This window comes from Panthera tigris, chromosome D1 (genome assembly GCF_018350195.1).
Source record: "Panthera tigris isolate Pti1 chromosome D1, P.tigris_Pti1_mat1.1, whole genome shotgun sequence".
Taxonomy (NCBI): domain Eukaryota; kingdom Metazoa; phylum Chordata; class Mammalia; order Carnivora; family Felidae; genus Panthera; species Panthera tigris.
Genome location: NC_056669.1, coordinates 10,929,604 through 10,944,556, shown reverse-complemented (window position 1 = coordinate 10,944,556; position 14,953 = coordinate 10,929,604). Strand labels below are relative to the sequence as shown.

Below are 14,953 nucleotides of genomic sequence, written 5' to 3'. Positions count from 1 at the left end.
ATAATAGTTCTCAATCCCTGACTGCCCATTAGCATCATCTAAGGAGCCTTTAAAAATACCAATTCCTGGGCCCCATCCTCAGAAGTCTAGGTCCAGGTCCAGGTCCAGGTCCAGGTCCAGGTCCAGGTCCAGGTCATCTTCAGATGGTCTTGATGTGGAGCCAGGGTTCAGAACCATGGGCTAAAGGAAGGAACCATGAGCCCCTCTGCTCTGGATGGGTCCCCAAGTTGCTCACACCTAGGGTGATATTCCTCAGTTTGTCTTGTTTTTTATTCACCATTCCTATGATTTTTTTTGCTATAAACTTCATATATCCATAATATAATTCTACTGTTTTAAATTATTTACCAATAAGCTAAATTTTCACTCCAAGAAGGGGCTCCACATTCTTCCTGTGCTTCTCACACCAGCACACAACTCCATGCTCCCAGACCACATAGATCCCAGGGATGAGGACCACAGCTGATTTACCCATGCCTCCCAGAAAACCTTTCACTGACAAGTCTTTGGAATGTGTTTGCCAATGGTATTTACCAAGAGCAGGTCAGTTTTCCTAAAAGGTCCCTTTGATCTTCTCTTTGTTCCGGATGTATGGTGGCTCTGCATTGCCAGGTACCCTGATTCTGAAATGGGATACAGATGCCCTGGTGGTACAGGAGCACTCTATCGTGGGATTCACGAACAAACATTTTTTTAAAAAGGAGGTAAATGCTTATTTTATGTATGTTAGATAAATATAAATGGGACATAAAACCTGTGATTATTATTCTTTCTTTTTTTTTTTTAACATTTATTTATTTTTGAGACAGAGAGAGCATGAACAGGGGAGGGTCAGAGAAAGAGGGAGACACAGAATCCGAAACAGGCTCCAGGCTCTGAGCTGTCAGCACAGAGCCCAACGCGGGGCTCGAACCCATGGACCGCGAGATCATGACCTGAGCCGAAGTCGGACGCTTAACCGACTGAGCCACCCAGGCGCCCCTATTCTTTCTTTTTTTTTTTAAAGGAATAGTTTTAAATTTGATTTAAGGAAAATCACTATGTAAATAGTAGTTCAGGCGGTACCTGGCTGTGTGTGTCACTAAGTGATCAAAGGATGGCATTCAAGGCCTCCTAATCTGGCCCTGACCTGCCATTTCCAGCTTAATTTTTTCCTCCTTCCCAATAGAGGGCCACTGCTTCATCAAAAAGGCTTACAAATAGTCCCACGTATCAGCATCCCATAAAAACATGGGCTCTGGAACTATCCAACCTGGTTGAAACCAATGGCTCATGCAAACTTAAGGGGAGGAGGCACAGACCCCACTTCTTGATAGGGAAATATGTGGAAGGTTCTAGAAGGACATGCAGAATGGATAGCATTGTCATGGCTGTTTTGGGGAAATACAATCTGCCACAATCCATCTAACGGATTTCATATATGTTTTAAGGTCTTCATATATATATGTAAGTTAGGTTCAAGATAAACTGGCAAGAAATTCTTTCTTTTTCCTCCCCTCCCTCATGACAGGAACCTGGGAATAATCCAGCTTGGGAGAAACTTTAGGTATTAAATTTGAAGTGCCAGGCATATAGTAAACACTCAGTAAATGTGATTGCTATTATTAGATGATCTGGAGGACACTTCTGGTCTCTCTCCCCTGGACACAAACAATCACACATGTGCAGTCTTATCTCCAGTATTTCATGTAAACTCCACAATCACCCTGCAAGACAGATACTCTTAACCATTATCTGCATTTAACTAATGAGGCACCTGAGTCTTAGAGAATTGAGGAATTTTCCCCTAATTTCCTGAATTTAATCCCTAAAAGTTTCATGAAGGGGGTAATTTTATGACCGTTTTAAAGATAGAGAAAGGGCTCAGGGAGATTAAGTACATTGCCCAAGACAGGAAAGGTTGGATTTGAACCCAGATTTTTCTGACTCTGGCCTCAGTGTGGTTCCCACCTTGGACACAGCTTCCCAACAGTGAGGGTGTGGTGGTGGGGGGAGGGGGGACTCCATCGTGGCTCTCGGTGCCAGTGAAGCGGCCAGGTGGTCACAGCTGAGTTTGTTCTTTCCGTAGTTCCCTGCAGATGGTACCCGGAAGCCAACGGCCATTAACCCCCAAGGTCATGGAGAAACATAGCTGCTGTTGTTCCAGGATGCAAATGTGCTTATTTACTCTAGCCAGTGGGAAAATGCCAGTTCCTGTGGGAAAGGGGCGAGTGTGTGGAAGGGTGTGTTGTGGAGGAGTGTAACATGGGGACTGGCATGAAGCGCTGGGCAACGTGGCAGCCCTTCTGCCCTTCTCAGAGCACCTCCTATGCGCGCAAAGCTCTGGACCTTTGCACATGCTACTCTTTAGTCAGTGCTCATTTTTTCATTCAGAAGATCTATGTGAGGCCCTCTCATTTGCTAGTCACTATGAAAGGTGCTGGGGGAAAAACACTGGACAAGATGGGAAAGTCGTGCACCCTACTGGAGCTTATCTTCAGGTGGTAAGGGGAAGGGCGAGGGACAGAAAATATTCATGTAAACAAATAAAAAAAAATAATCCCATATTTGTGATCTGTTAATCACTAAGAAGAAAATAAACAAGGTAACGGAAAAGGGAATAGCTTGGAACACTTCCCAGACCTAATTATCCTTTAGGATGTAACCCAGATAGCACCTCCTCTGGGAAACCTTCCTGGCCCAACAAGGCTAGGTTAGATGAGCCTCTAACGTGGCTCACATAGCCAGTTACCTGCTTGTGGTGCTTGTTTACTGGTCTCTCTCTCACACTAGCCTGTGTGCCCCTTGAGGACAGAGGCCAGGTAGTGTCCCAGGTACCTGGAAGCTGTCTGGCAGCACAGGTGCTCAACGCCTATTTGCTTAAAAAAATGAATGGATGGAGGGATGGCCATGTTTGGTAAAACATCACCCTGAAGAGTGAGGCTATTTTTAATGCAGTTATGGCCTCAAAACCGTGTGATCTTATTGTATTCTTCCTAACTGCTGCTGGCTGTTTTTCTTTTTTTAACATATTTTGGGATCTTAATGAATGAGCATGATTTGCACTACAGCATATGGCTACTTTAATTAAGCAAAGGGTATCATTTTAGTAGGATAATAAATACTGTATAATTTATCAGGCCTTGTGTGTATTTTACAAGTATACCATGTGGGCCATATAAATCATTCTTTTACTTGGGAGGGGTAGAAAGAATCCCTATTGATCGGATGCAAGACAGTGCATGGAAAGAAAATGAGCTGAACACCTTGACTGCCCCTGAAGAGGCAGCCATCTACGCAGCAGTCACCTTGGGGTTCCTTGGGCACCCTGAAAAGTGGAGTCACTCAGAAGGGACAGTGGGTGTAGGGAAGAGACACTGTCCACGGTTGGAGAACTCAGTAACCCTCTGTGTTTGCTCCTCAATGAATAAATCACATTACCACCCGCTGAAGAGGTAGGACTCTGCAGAAGGAGATGCTGCTTGGAGTGCTGGAAAGAGGCCTGGGCTCTTGGGTTTTGTTGCTAAGCATTTGCCCAGGGCTGGAGAATTAGAATCCACCTGGGAGTAGGGGCAGACTAAAAGTAAGGCAGGGGAAGGTGAGCTCAGCACGTGGCCATGGAAATCCAGCAGTACTGGGATGTGGTCAAAGAACACCCACAGGTTATAAACAGACCCTGACAGAGCAGACGGGCTGGTGGGGTCCAGGACCTCGGATGAGCTAGATGCCTTTGACCCAGAACAAGGTGCCCTGGCTCCCTGGGAGCACTTAGCATCCTGAGGAGTGGGGAAGCTCCCCATCACTAGACGAGGGCAACTATGCCCAGGGCTGTGGGGCTGGGGTGCCCCGATGGTAAGTCTCCGGGCAAATGGAAACCGAAAGGTGTATTCTAAAGAATGAACCTTCCCCTACAAACTTGCAGACGCTTGCTACAAACTAACCTGCGATTCACCCTCCTTAAGCGAGCAGAGTCAGAGGATCTGTGGAAAAAATGGAACCAGCACGAGGTTTTGGTGGAGTGAGTCATGCCACATAGACAGGAGTGGGAGAAGGGCATCTGCAGAAATGGAGAAACGGCACATCATGTATCATACTTTTCATTACATTTTCTAAGAACACAATGTTGGAGATATCCATTTTATCTCTCCACTATCTCTCTATCTGTTCCAGAGGTTCCAAAGAGATGTATACTGGGAAACAGTTAAGAAGCTGATCTGGCTGAGCAGAGCCTTTGTGGACAGGGAAGGCTGGCCTATTCTAATTTCATATACTTTTGGGAAGTATAAAGGAGGTAAGATTGAAAAGTAGCTATAGAAGACATTACAGAGAACCCTGAAGACTTCGTACATAAATTTTAAAATTAAAAATATGCAGTCACTGGCACCTGTCTGCAATATGCAAGGCATTCTATTCAGGCTGGGATATATCGAGACTTCAGACGACTTAATTACATGGCCGCCTAGACAGCTCTACCTGGGTGTCCCAATGGCACATTGAAGTCCACATGGCCAGCACCTGACTCCTCATGTGTCTGCCCAAATAAGCTCCCTCCCCTCCACTCTTTTGACCAGTTAAAGGTACCAGCGTGCACCCACTCACCTGGGCAATAAACTCAGGAAGCACTGAAGACCTTTCTCTCCCCTACACTCTCCATGTTAAATCAACAGCAAGTGTAATCAGCTTCACCTCCCAACCCTTTCTCCAATTTCTCAATTCCTTTCTATTTCTTTTCTTGGATGATTACACCAGTCTCTTAACTGTTGCCCCTGCCTCCAGGCCTGTGGCAGCCCCCCACCCCAGCTTCAGATTCCACACCGTCACCATACCGTTCTGTGCTGAGAATCCCACAAGGACTCTCTAATAGCTAACGCGATAGTAGTTGCTGATTTTAAGCTTTACAACATTTCTTTTTCAAATGAAATCCCAATAACCAAAACAGGACGGAGCCAAGATGCCTTGATGAGTGTCTCGCTTGCTCAGTCTTGCTCCTTATCCCAAGGCACCACAAAAGAGCCCCAGTGACCCCAACAAACACAGTCTGAAAGTTCACAGGAAATGTCCAAACCACTTAGCATGGTTTTTTTTATCCCTCTACCTCCTGGCCATCTCTCCCATCCCACTTCTGCCACTTCCTCCCTCACCGCTTGGACCATCCTGCTCTACTCTCTGGCCCCATTAACAGAGCTGCCTAGCACCAGTGATCCTCCAAATTCTGTTCAGGTATTAGCTCCTGTTGGAAGCCTCTCTGAACCCCCAAGCAACTCAGCCAGAACCTAATGCATTCTTAGGTGGACAGTCTTCCCCAGGAGAATGTAAGCTCCTTGAGGACCCAGCCAGCGGCCCATTCATTTCTCTCCTTGGTTCTCAGCTCCTAGTAAAGTCCCATAACCCTTCATCACACTGAGCTATGGAATGAAGACCAGGTGCCTCCCCTATCTTCACGCAGACTGTGCAGAGTCCTGCTGTGTTGCCTTAAGGTCTCAGCGATCAAAGACTATCCCCCTGTGACCCATGGTGATAGATTAGAACATCTGGCACCCTCCGCAGGGGTTCAGGCCAGCCTGTGTGGGCCTCGTTTGATGGATGGCCACTTCACTGGCTCTCTCCCTGCCAGCTCCAAAAGCAACACCAGTTCTTATTGTAGATAAAGTGACTTCTCAAATACCTTGGGCAAGAGGCCAGTGAGCTGGGCCAATGAGCAGTGGAAAGCGATTGTTCCAAGACTCTAATCGACATGCAGCTCTTTGAGGAAAAGAGTGATGAAGGCCTTTACTTCAAGAACCAGATGCAGGGCTTCTCCATCCCTCTCACGTGACAGGAGTGGGTCCAGGTTTGAGTCAGCCTGGCACCTAATGCAGAAGATTTAGAAGACAAAAAGCTAACGGTCACTGTGTGCTTTGGGGGAGACAGTGGCTAAATAGCAGCTTCACAACAGTTGTAAAAAATGATGGTGTAATGTGCTGAAGTGCCCTCCCCAAATTCATATGTGGAAATCCCAACCCCCAGTACCTCAGAAAGCAACTGTGTTTGGAGATGAAGGTCATTAGGGTGAGCCCTAATCCAGTATGATTGGTGCACTTATAAGAAGAGGACATGTGGACAAAGCTTTGTATAGAAGGAAGACCATTTGAAGACACAGGGAGAAGACAGCCATCCACAAACTAAAGAGAGAGGACTCAGAAGAAATCAACCCTGTTCACAACCTGAATTAGACTTGCAGCCTCCAGAAGTCTGAGAAAATCAATTTCTGCTGTTTAAGCCAGCCAGGCTTTGTTATGGCAACCCTCACACACTAATACTGATGGGTATGGTGTGGTGAGGGTCTCAGGCTATGGTGCAGGCCCTATGGGGGCTATGGTATGCTCCTGGGTGCCACTGTCGTCCTCATGGACGGTTTCTTGCTGCCCTGCTTCCATGAGTTTCTCTTCTCCCACAGCATCTTGTGCCCTGGCTTGCCTTTCATCACATTCCCATGCAAAGGCTGTATTTGTCTACTTCTCTGTCTCCTCGACTAGACTCAGCTCTTCTAGGGTAACATTGTGTCTCTTATTTCCAGTGCCTGGCACAGAGGCAGTACCCAGTAGCTGTACATTTGTGGAATCGATGAATTGGAGTTTACCATCCATATCTGTGCCCAGCCCTTCTGCCAGAGTCTGCTCCTTAGGTTGCCCTGGCTTGGGGGTCCTCAGCAGCCCCTCCCTTCCAGCTTCTCTGGCCACTGGCGCTGCTAAACAAGCCCCAGTAGGCCAAGGCTCGGAATGGAAAGGAATGGGTGGGGGAAGAGAGACGATTGGTCCATGTCCTGTCCAGAGAATGCGATTGGCTCTCTGTCTGAATGGGATCCTGTGATTGGCTTCTCGAGCAGTGTGGCTAATGAAGCTCTTCCCTTTAGGCGTTTCCTGGTAGCTTTCTGGCTGCGGGAGGGGGCTGGCTGTCTCTGAGCTGGCTCTGGTCTAGTACCTGTTTGCTGCAGCCTGAAGGTGCAAATGGTGCTCACAGACTCAGCAAACAGCTTTTTCCTAGGCCTTCGGGGATGGGATTTGCTGTGGGTCAGCAGGGGTCTAACACAATCTCCTTTTGTTGGGCAAACAAAACAAGTGTTGATATACCTCCTCTCTGGTCCTGACACCTTTAACTCAACACAGAAAATCAAATCACTTCCCTGCAATTGGATTCTAGCAACTTCCCTCGATCCTCTTTTCCTTTGGTTTCCCTCCTGGGGTTCGACCTGCATTTTCCTTTTTCTGCAAGTTGAAAATGTAGGTTATGGCTGGGCTGTCAAATCAGGAAGGACTGGCAGTTAGAATGAGAGGCTCTCCCATCCTTCACAGCCTAGAAATGTTCCTTATAGTTCCCGAAGCCCGAGTGATATTTGGAAGTCTACAGCGATGATAATAAGTATTATTGTTTACATGTTGCAGTAGCTAACAGTTTACACGTTATAATAATTCCTCATACAGTTTTGATCTTACACGAATAGGCATTATTACATTTGTCCTCAAACCCCTGGTGCAATTTGCAATTTTTTGCTTCACAATTTACATTTTGAGGATAATGTACATGTTGGCTGCAAGGTGAAGTGACTGGGTCTGACAGGGTGCTGCGTTGCAGCAGACCCATTAGGGGAAGAAGAGGTGTCACCGTGGGTGGGGGGATGATTTTGCCAGAGGAGGAGGCCATTTTGCAAAATTTAAATCTGCATTGGAACATCACCCATCCTCCTTTTCTGGCCCCCTTTCTGAGAAATATCATCTCCACTCAGCCCCAGAGCAGGCTTGTCTCTGCTCCCTGAGTGGTTCCTGCCCTGGACAGGCCTTGGCAGGGTGACGACCTCAGTATGTGGTGGGTGTGGGCAATGGCTGGCAAGCTGGTGTTTCTCTCTCTTCTCCCGCCCCCACCTCCTCAGTCTCTTCTGGTCCATGTTCATGGAGAAGCAGAAGAAGGTGGGGATATGGGTTTGCCATTTATTCCCAAGGATTTCCTGTCCTACCTGCTCCTCCCCCTCCACTTGAGTAGGGGTCCCGGGAGAGGAGTCCTCAGATCACCTGTTTTTAATGGGATGTGAACAGTATATCGTGTAACTTTCTAGTTCTTTCTGGACCTTCTCTCATCAAAGGTAGCTTTTCTGTTTGTTTCAAGCTGATGAAAGCAGCACAACTTAAAAAATAATAACTCAAAAACTACTTTGTAGAAAATGGGAGCTAGGGTGAGTCACTGGCTGTATGCGAAGGGAATGGTGGTGGGATAAGTTTTAATAACAGGGCACTGTGTGAAACTTTGAAAAGTAACCACCCCTCCCTCATTTTCCTCAATTTTGACAAACTGGGTTGGTGCAAAAGAAAGACGTCTTCTTTTGTGAGCCCTCAGGAGCTGCAGAGCTAACTTCAGGGGCAGCCACGCATGAGAACATCCTTACCTAGTTCATAACGCCTGGTGCATGGCAAATGCTCAGTACATGGTAAGTGTTACTATTATCATTAAAAATACAAATGAGACAATGAAAGAAAATGTTGGTTTCTTTTTCTCCAAACTCCTGAGATGGTCTCTCTCTTGTTCAGGGTTCACCTGGTCCTTTTCAGGACATACTGACTGTCCAAGTAGGCAGCGAGACATCCTGAGAGTTGGGGGACAGCAGGGGGCTGACTCTTGAACCTTCTATGGTACAATTCCTTGCGTGCTCACTCTGAGACCTGCTTATTTTCTCCCAGGTATTTGATTTGAGATTTCACTCTCATACTGAACTGAGGTCTTACTAGTCAGTGAGTCAGGGTGGCTGCTAAGAGCTATACGTTAGTTTCCTAGAGCTATTGTAACCAAGCACTACAAACTTGGTAACTTAAAATAGCAGAAATTTGTTCTCTCAGAGTCCTGGAGGCCAGAATAAGGTGTTGGGAGGAGCATGCTTCCTCAAAAGTCTAGGGGAAGCTCCTTCCTTGCTTCCTGTGGCTTCTACCAAACCTAGGCATCCCTGGGCATGTGCAGCATCACAGCAGCATCTGACTCCACTGTCACAGGGTCATCTTTTCTGCATCTGTCTCCTCTTTTTTTTTTTTTTTAAGTATGTCTATTTATTTTGGGCAGGGGGTGGGAGAGAGAGAGAGAGAGAGAGAGGAAGAGAGAGAAAATCCCAAGCAGGCTCCGTGCCACCAATGTAGAGCCCCAATGAGGGGCTCAAACTCACGAGCTATGAGATCATGACCTGAGCCGAAATCAAGAGTTGGGTGCTTAATCGACTGAGCCACCCAGGTGCCCCTGTCTCCTCTTTTTCCAAGGACACCAATCATATCAGATTAAGGATCGACTCTACTTCAGTGTGACCTCGTCTTACTGACTACATATGCAGTGACTTTATTTCCAAATAAGGTCACATCCCAAGGTACTGGGAGTTAGGACCCCAACATACGTTTTTGGAAGACAAAACTGAAACCACATCAGGGCTTTTCAATCATCCATCTCAACAGGCCTTGAAGGCAGCAGGGCTTTGGGGCAGAGCCCTGGGCCTTCACTTCCAGAACTGACTCTGATGGCTGGGCTTCCCTCTGTCCTGCCCAGCTTCAGGCCTCACCCTGCCAGGGCTGATTAAACACATATCCCCCTTCCACTGCATCCCATATGTCCTCGGCTCAGTGAGTGGAAGTCAGGGCTCAGCTGAAAGTTCTGACCCAGGGCCACTCCTCCAGGCCAGCTAGAGCATGTCTCGCCCGAGAAGGCTAGCCTGCTGGAATGGACGTGACTTGTGTGCTAGCTTGTCACCCCACTCCTGCTACCCCCCACTCTACTCTGCTGCCAGTAAATGTTGTCAAGGCACAGACGTTTTCTGAAATCCCACTGTCTGGAGGACGGAGAGGTTGACTCAGGCTGAGTGACAGCCACAGCTGAGCAGAAAAGGGCACAGAGAGAGACAGAGACAGAGACCAACAGAAAGAGCAGGGTGACAGCCTGAGTTCAGAGAGACAGGGTGGGGGAGGGTACCCCTGGCCCTGACTCCCCCAATGCCTACAGCAGCTGTTCTGCCTCCCTGGAGGGAGCCCTGGCTGTGCTTTCCAGAATCCTCCTCCAGTCTGGCCCCATTACCCAGCTACTCATAGAAATCATGGAGCCCTGAAGGAAGGGACAGAGTAATCTGTAAACTCTTCTACACAGGGTTTTTTACAATACATACTCCTGGTTTGCCTCAGGAGACAGTCATTGGGTTTTATAATTTTTTTTCGAGAAAGATCTAAATGTTCTCTAATTAACCTATTAGTATTAATTATACACTTGTAGTCATTTATTTGCTAATCTGAAAAAACGAACCTCCTGGATTCAAAGAAAAGGTTCCCCACCAACTCCCATCCTCTTTTGTCTTTTCTCCTAATGTTAAGTGTTTAAATCACTTGCCAACACAGAAGGAATAAAAATAATAAAAAGAGTGACACCGGATCAGAGAGCAGGGCCATGGTGGAGAGATACAAAGCCCCCTGAGCAGTCAGCAGGAAGTGAAGATTCCTCCGTATTCATCAGGGGAGAGGAGAGGACAGCCGCAGGATCCTCGGACCTGCCCAAGGAGCAAGACCCCGAGGCTGGCCTGCTGGGGCACAGTTTCCTGCCCTGTGCTTTTAGGACCTTATGGCTCAGCTTTTGCACAGGGATCCCCGGGATCATGTGGGTGCTGCTGTCGTCAGCTTCTATCTGTCTGCCCTGACCTCCTTGACAGATGAGGCTCACACACCTGAGACACTCTCTCAATGTAGCCAAAAGGAGGAGGCAAAGACACATAAACACACACGCATTTATGTTTATTGTGTGGGGATACAAGGCATTATAATAACTTGTAACCACCACACATATTATGAGCATATCAGTGATGATAACTCGCTCACAGATGTGACAAAAAATAAGATAAGCTGCTATTACATACAATTGGTAGGTATAGCCTCCAATGCCACTTTTTCCTCTCCCTGCTGCAGGAGAGCCTGTCAGAACACAAGAGAGAGAGTAAGCCTCAAGAGCCTCAAGAAGGGTGAAACTGAATGCGAATTTTATAAGCTTGCACATTTAGGTCCCATCTCAGCAGCCCCGATTAGAGTCCCACTGGATGGGACTATAAATGAAGAAGCAGTGTCACAAAGTGTCCCCAGCAAAGGACAAATGTTTGTCTAGTGTGGTATGGCATTGTCCTGGAGCCTGTGGAAGCCTGAATTTCTCCTTCTGTGCCCCACCAAGTCTAGGAGAAAGCTTTTGGGTTTCCCCACCTTAGGCTACAAGGCTCCTGGGTGGTGCTGTATTCAGGTATGTTGGCCTCAGTCTCCCAGCTCCTGGGGAAGTCTGAGAACACAATTGGACTTGAACACCCTCAGCATTTCTCACAGATTGACCATTGTCCTGAAGCTCTTGCTCAGTGGGGATTTCACACCTGTGGATAAATGATATGCTGTGCTGCAACCATGCAAGACCTATGAAGAGAGAGTTTTAAAAAGTAATTAAATGGGTAATTTGATGCTTGTTCCTTTCTTCCATCTCTGTTCACTGAAGGTACATAAAACCTAAGGAATCGCACCTTGCTCTGGACCTAACCATCTGCCATTTCAAGCTTGAATGTCTTCCCTCCCCTCCTTCCCCCATGCTTGGTTCCAGAGGGGGGTTCCAATCCCTGGACTTTGCTGGAGGGCTTAACCAAGAAGCCTGGCATCTTCCCCTTGGACTGAGATCCATCAACAGCCTTGTCCCCATTCTCCCCCCTTGCTCAAAACAGACCCACAAGTCTAGGGACTGGGTTTCAGTAGGGTAACGCCTCATTGATCTGGGCATTGTTCAAACTTACACAAACTAGCCAGGTAACTGAAACCTATCCTATCAAGAGCCAAAATCATTTCTTAAAAAAATTAATCACTTTTAGTAGACATTTTTCAAAAATGCATTACACACTTTCTTTCCTCCTTTAACAGAGGCTACTGATCATAATTTCCTGGAGCTGTAATCTGTCTGCACCTGCCTTCTAGTTGCTCTGACTCCTTTTTCAATGTCAGAAGATAGGCTTTCACTCTGGTCCCTGCAGGGTGTCCATCTCTAGCAGCCACACTGCCCTCCTTCTGCTCGGATCTTTCTATGTGTGCTGCCGCAGACTTTGGGGGGCCATCAGACCCACCTCCTCAGCTGGCTACTTCTTAGAGAAGAGTCAGGGAGGCCCTCAACAACACGCCCAAGAGGCAGGTTCTAGGCTTAGCAGAGACAGGGCTCTGGAATGGCTGTTTTGGGTAGTCAAGGACTCGTTGGCTTATTACACTGGATGGTGTACCTTATAGGACTAGAGATGCCAAAAAAACATGGTATCTTTAGGGGAAGCCACCCCACATTAAAACCCTAAGTCACTTTTGCTGTGATTAGACAGCAGGATGTCAAGGAGGAAACAAGGAAGAAAAGTGGAGTTTACTGAACATTTCCTGAACATTCCGTGACAAGAGCTCTGCTAGGAATTCTCACCTGCTATTTCACTCACTGCTCCCTAGATCCTAGAGATGTAGACACTATTGTCCCTATTTTACTGAGGAAAAAATGAAGGCTTAATGCTGCTAATTAGTAAGTGCAGAATCAAGATGCCAAATCATGTCTGTCTCACTTTGAAACCTGTTGTCTTCTGGGGCACGTGGATGGCTCAGTTTGTTAAGCATCTGATTTCAGCTCAGGTCATGATCTCATGGTTCATGAGTTCAAGTCCCGCATCAGGCTCTGTGCTGACAGCTGAGAGCCTGGAGCCTGCTTCAGATTCTGTGTCTCCTTCTCCCTGCCCTCCCCCCACTCACACTCTGTGTATGTTTGTCTCTCTCTCAAAAATAAGTAAACATTAAAAAGAAATTTTAAAAAGATCTGTTGTCTTTTATACTTTTTATCCTTTCAAAAAGCATAGAATTCCTTCTTTTTAATTCTTTTTTCATTTCTCTATTTTTAATCTTCTTTATTTTTCTTTTTTTTTTAAAGTTCATTTATTTTGAGAAAGAGAGAGAGAGAGAGAGATGGAGAGGGAGAGGGGGGAGAGGGAGGGGGAAGAGAGAGAGAAGGAGAACACGCAGGGGAGGGGCAGAGATGGAGGGGGAGAGAGAATCCCAAGCAGGCTCCGCACTCTCAGTACAGAGCCCAACATGGGGCTTGATCCCATGAAAGGTGAGATCATGACCTGAGCTGAAATCAAGACTCAGAGGCTTAGCCAATGGAGAAACCCAGCTCCCCTTAATTTTTCATTTTTAATGAATGAAATCATCCATGAAACCCCAACGTAAGAGATAACAAGATGCTCCTGTGGACGGCTTGGGCTTTTCTAGGCACCAAAACTATTGGAACCCTAGGGACCCACAGAACCCAGACTGAAAACCATGATAACCAGGCCCAGAGATGTGCTAGGATAATATCTTATGGTTTAGGAATTCTCAAATAGGGCGTAAATAAAATTTTCCCTAATCATGCCCAAGAAAGGGGAGGGATAGACAGACTTCTTCTGGAGAAATCTGTAAATGATATACCATCTCATTCCAAGACCTCTGTCCTCACTGGGTTTGCATGCACTCAGAAGAAAGACTTCTTTGACATCTGATTACATTTGGTGGTGCTGATGCTGCAGACCTGGGCAGACTTCTCCCTGGGCAAAGCATTGCTGGTGGACTAGGGTTGAGACCCCCCTGGGACCTCTACTGTCTCCTTGTAAATCCGCCACCCTTCTCTTCTGCACCATTTGTGCTTGATTTTTCAGGGGGCAAAAATTATGTTGTTGGACTGTGGGGCACCTATGATGCCTGAGACATATCCAGGAACTCCCATATGAAACTCCCTGGTGAAAGGGCATGGCAGGCCTAGAAGCAGAGGGACGAGCGACATCAACAAGAAGATTCTGGCACAAAGCTGTGGTATGAGTTAATGAGAAGAGGCAGTGAGCAACAAGAGTGAGAGTTTGGGCTCTGGAGTCAAGCAAACCAGGATTTTTTATTCTGCCTCTGCTGTTTCTTTAATCTCCCTAAGCCTGAGTGTTCTGAGCTGCAAAATGAGAATAAAAATATCTCTTTCACTGGTATGCTATAGTGTTAGATGGAGTGATGCATGAAAGGTGGTTGGCACAGTGCCTGGCACATAGTAAGAAATCAGTAACCATTAGTTGTTCTTATTATTATCCTCATTAATCATTATATACTCAGACAAGTAATCCAAGGACTGAGAAGTCAATATAAAGAGCAGAAAGTTACTTAGGGTTTGGTCATAATGTTTAAAATCATCTAATTAGTACAGTGGTCTGTGTTTTATTAGGAGACCTCAGGCCTGGGGTTTGCTTTCCAAGCAGAGTTACTAAGTTGTTGGCATTTGAATTTGGAGCACACTGGGGCACTGGGTGGCTCAGTTGGTTAAGTGTCTCACTCTTGATTTCAGCTCAGCTCACGATCTCACGGTTTTTGAGTTTGAGCCCTGCATTGGACTATGTGCTGACAGTGCAGAGCCTGCTTGGGATTCTCTCTCTCTCTCTGCCCCTCCCTTGCTTGTGCTCTTTCTCTCAAAATAAATGAATAGATGAATTTGGAGCACAAGTGAGGGACCCTCAGCATACAGACAGTATTAAGCTATGGGGCTAATAACTCACTTCATTAGAGAGTGGGGCAGAGACGAGAAGGGATCTGGCATGGAGTGGGAGCCAGCAAAGGAGACTAAGAGGGAATAGCTACCAAGGGAGAAGGAAAGCCAGCTGTCCCACAAGCCATGAGAGAACAATTCAAGAAAGGGGAGGCCAGCTACAATGAATGGTGGGGAGGCTAGGAAGGGACACTGAATGTGGACCTTGAGGTTGTTGGGACCTTGGCAGGGGCAGTTTTATGGAGGAAGAGAGGCTGAAGCCTGATGTGGTGCTGGAGGGAACAAAGGGAGGTGAGGAAGTTGCAATTATGAGCACAGACAACTCTTTGGAGATGTTTCGCTAAGATTTCTCCCTGGGACGTGGAGCCATATGAGTTCTATCGGG

At 46.8% G+C, this 14,953-nt stretch overlaps 1 protein-coding gene across 1 annotated transcript in view; it reads right to left on the bottom strand.

Moving 5' to 3' along the window:
• The window catches only part of NCAM1 (neural cell adhesion molecule 1), a 385,399-nt gene that overhangs the window by 368,390 nt on the left and 2,056 nt on the right, over positions 1-14,953 (bottom strand). The window contains exons 2-4 of the mRNA XM_042957775.1: positions 11,214-11,414; positions 5,645-5,828; positions 3,921-4,036 (exon numbers count right to left, since the gene is read on the bottom strand). The gene's annotated coding sequence lies outside the window, so the exon portion shown is untranslated. The remainder of the gene's footprint in view (positions 1-3,920; positions 4,037-5,644; positions 5,829-11,213; positions 11,415-14,953) is intronic.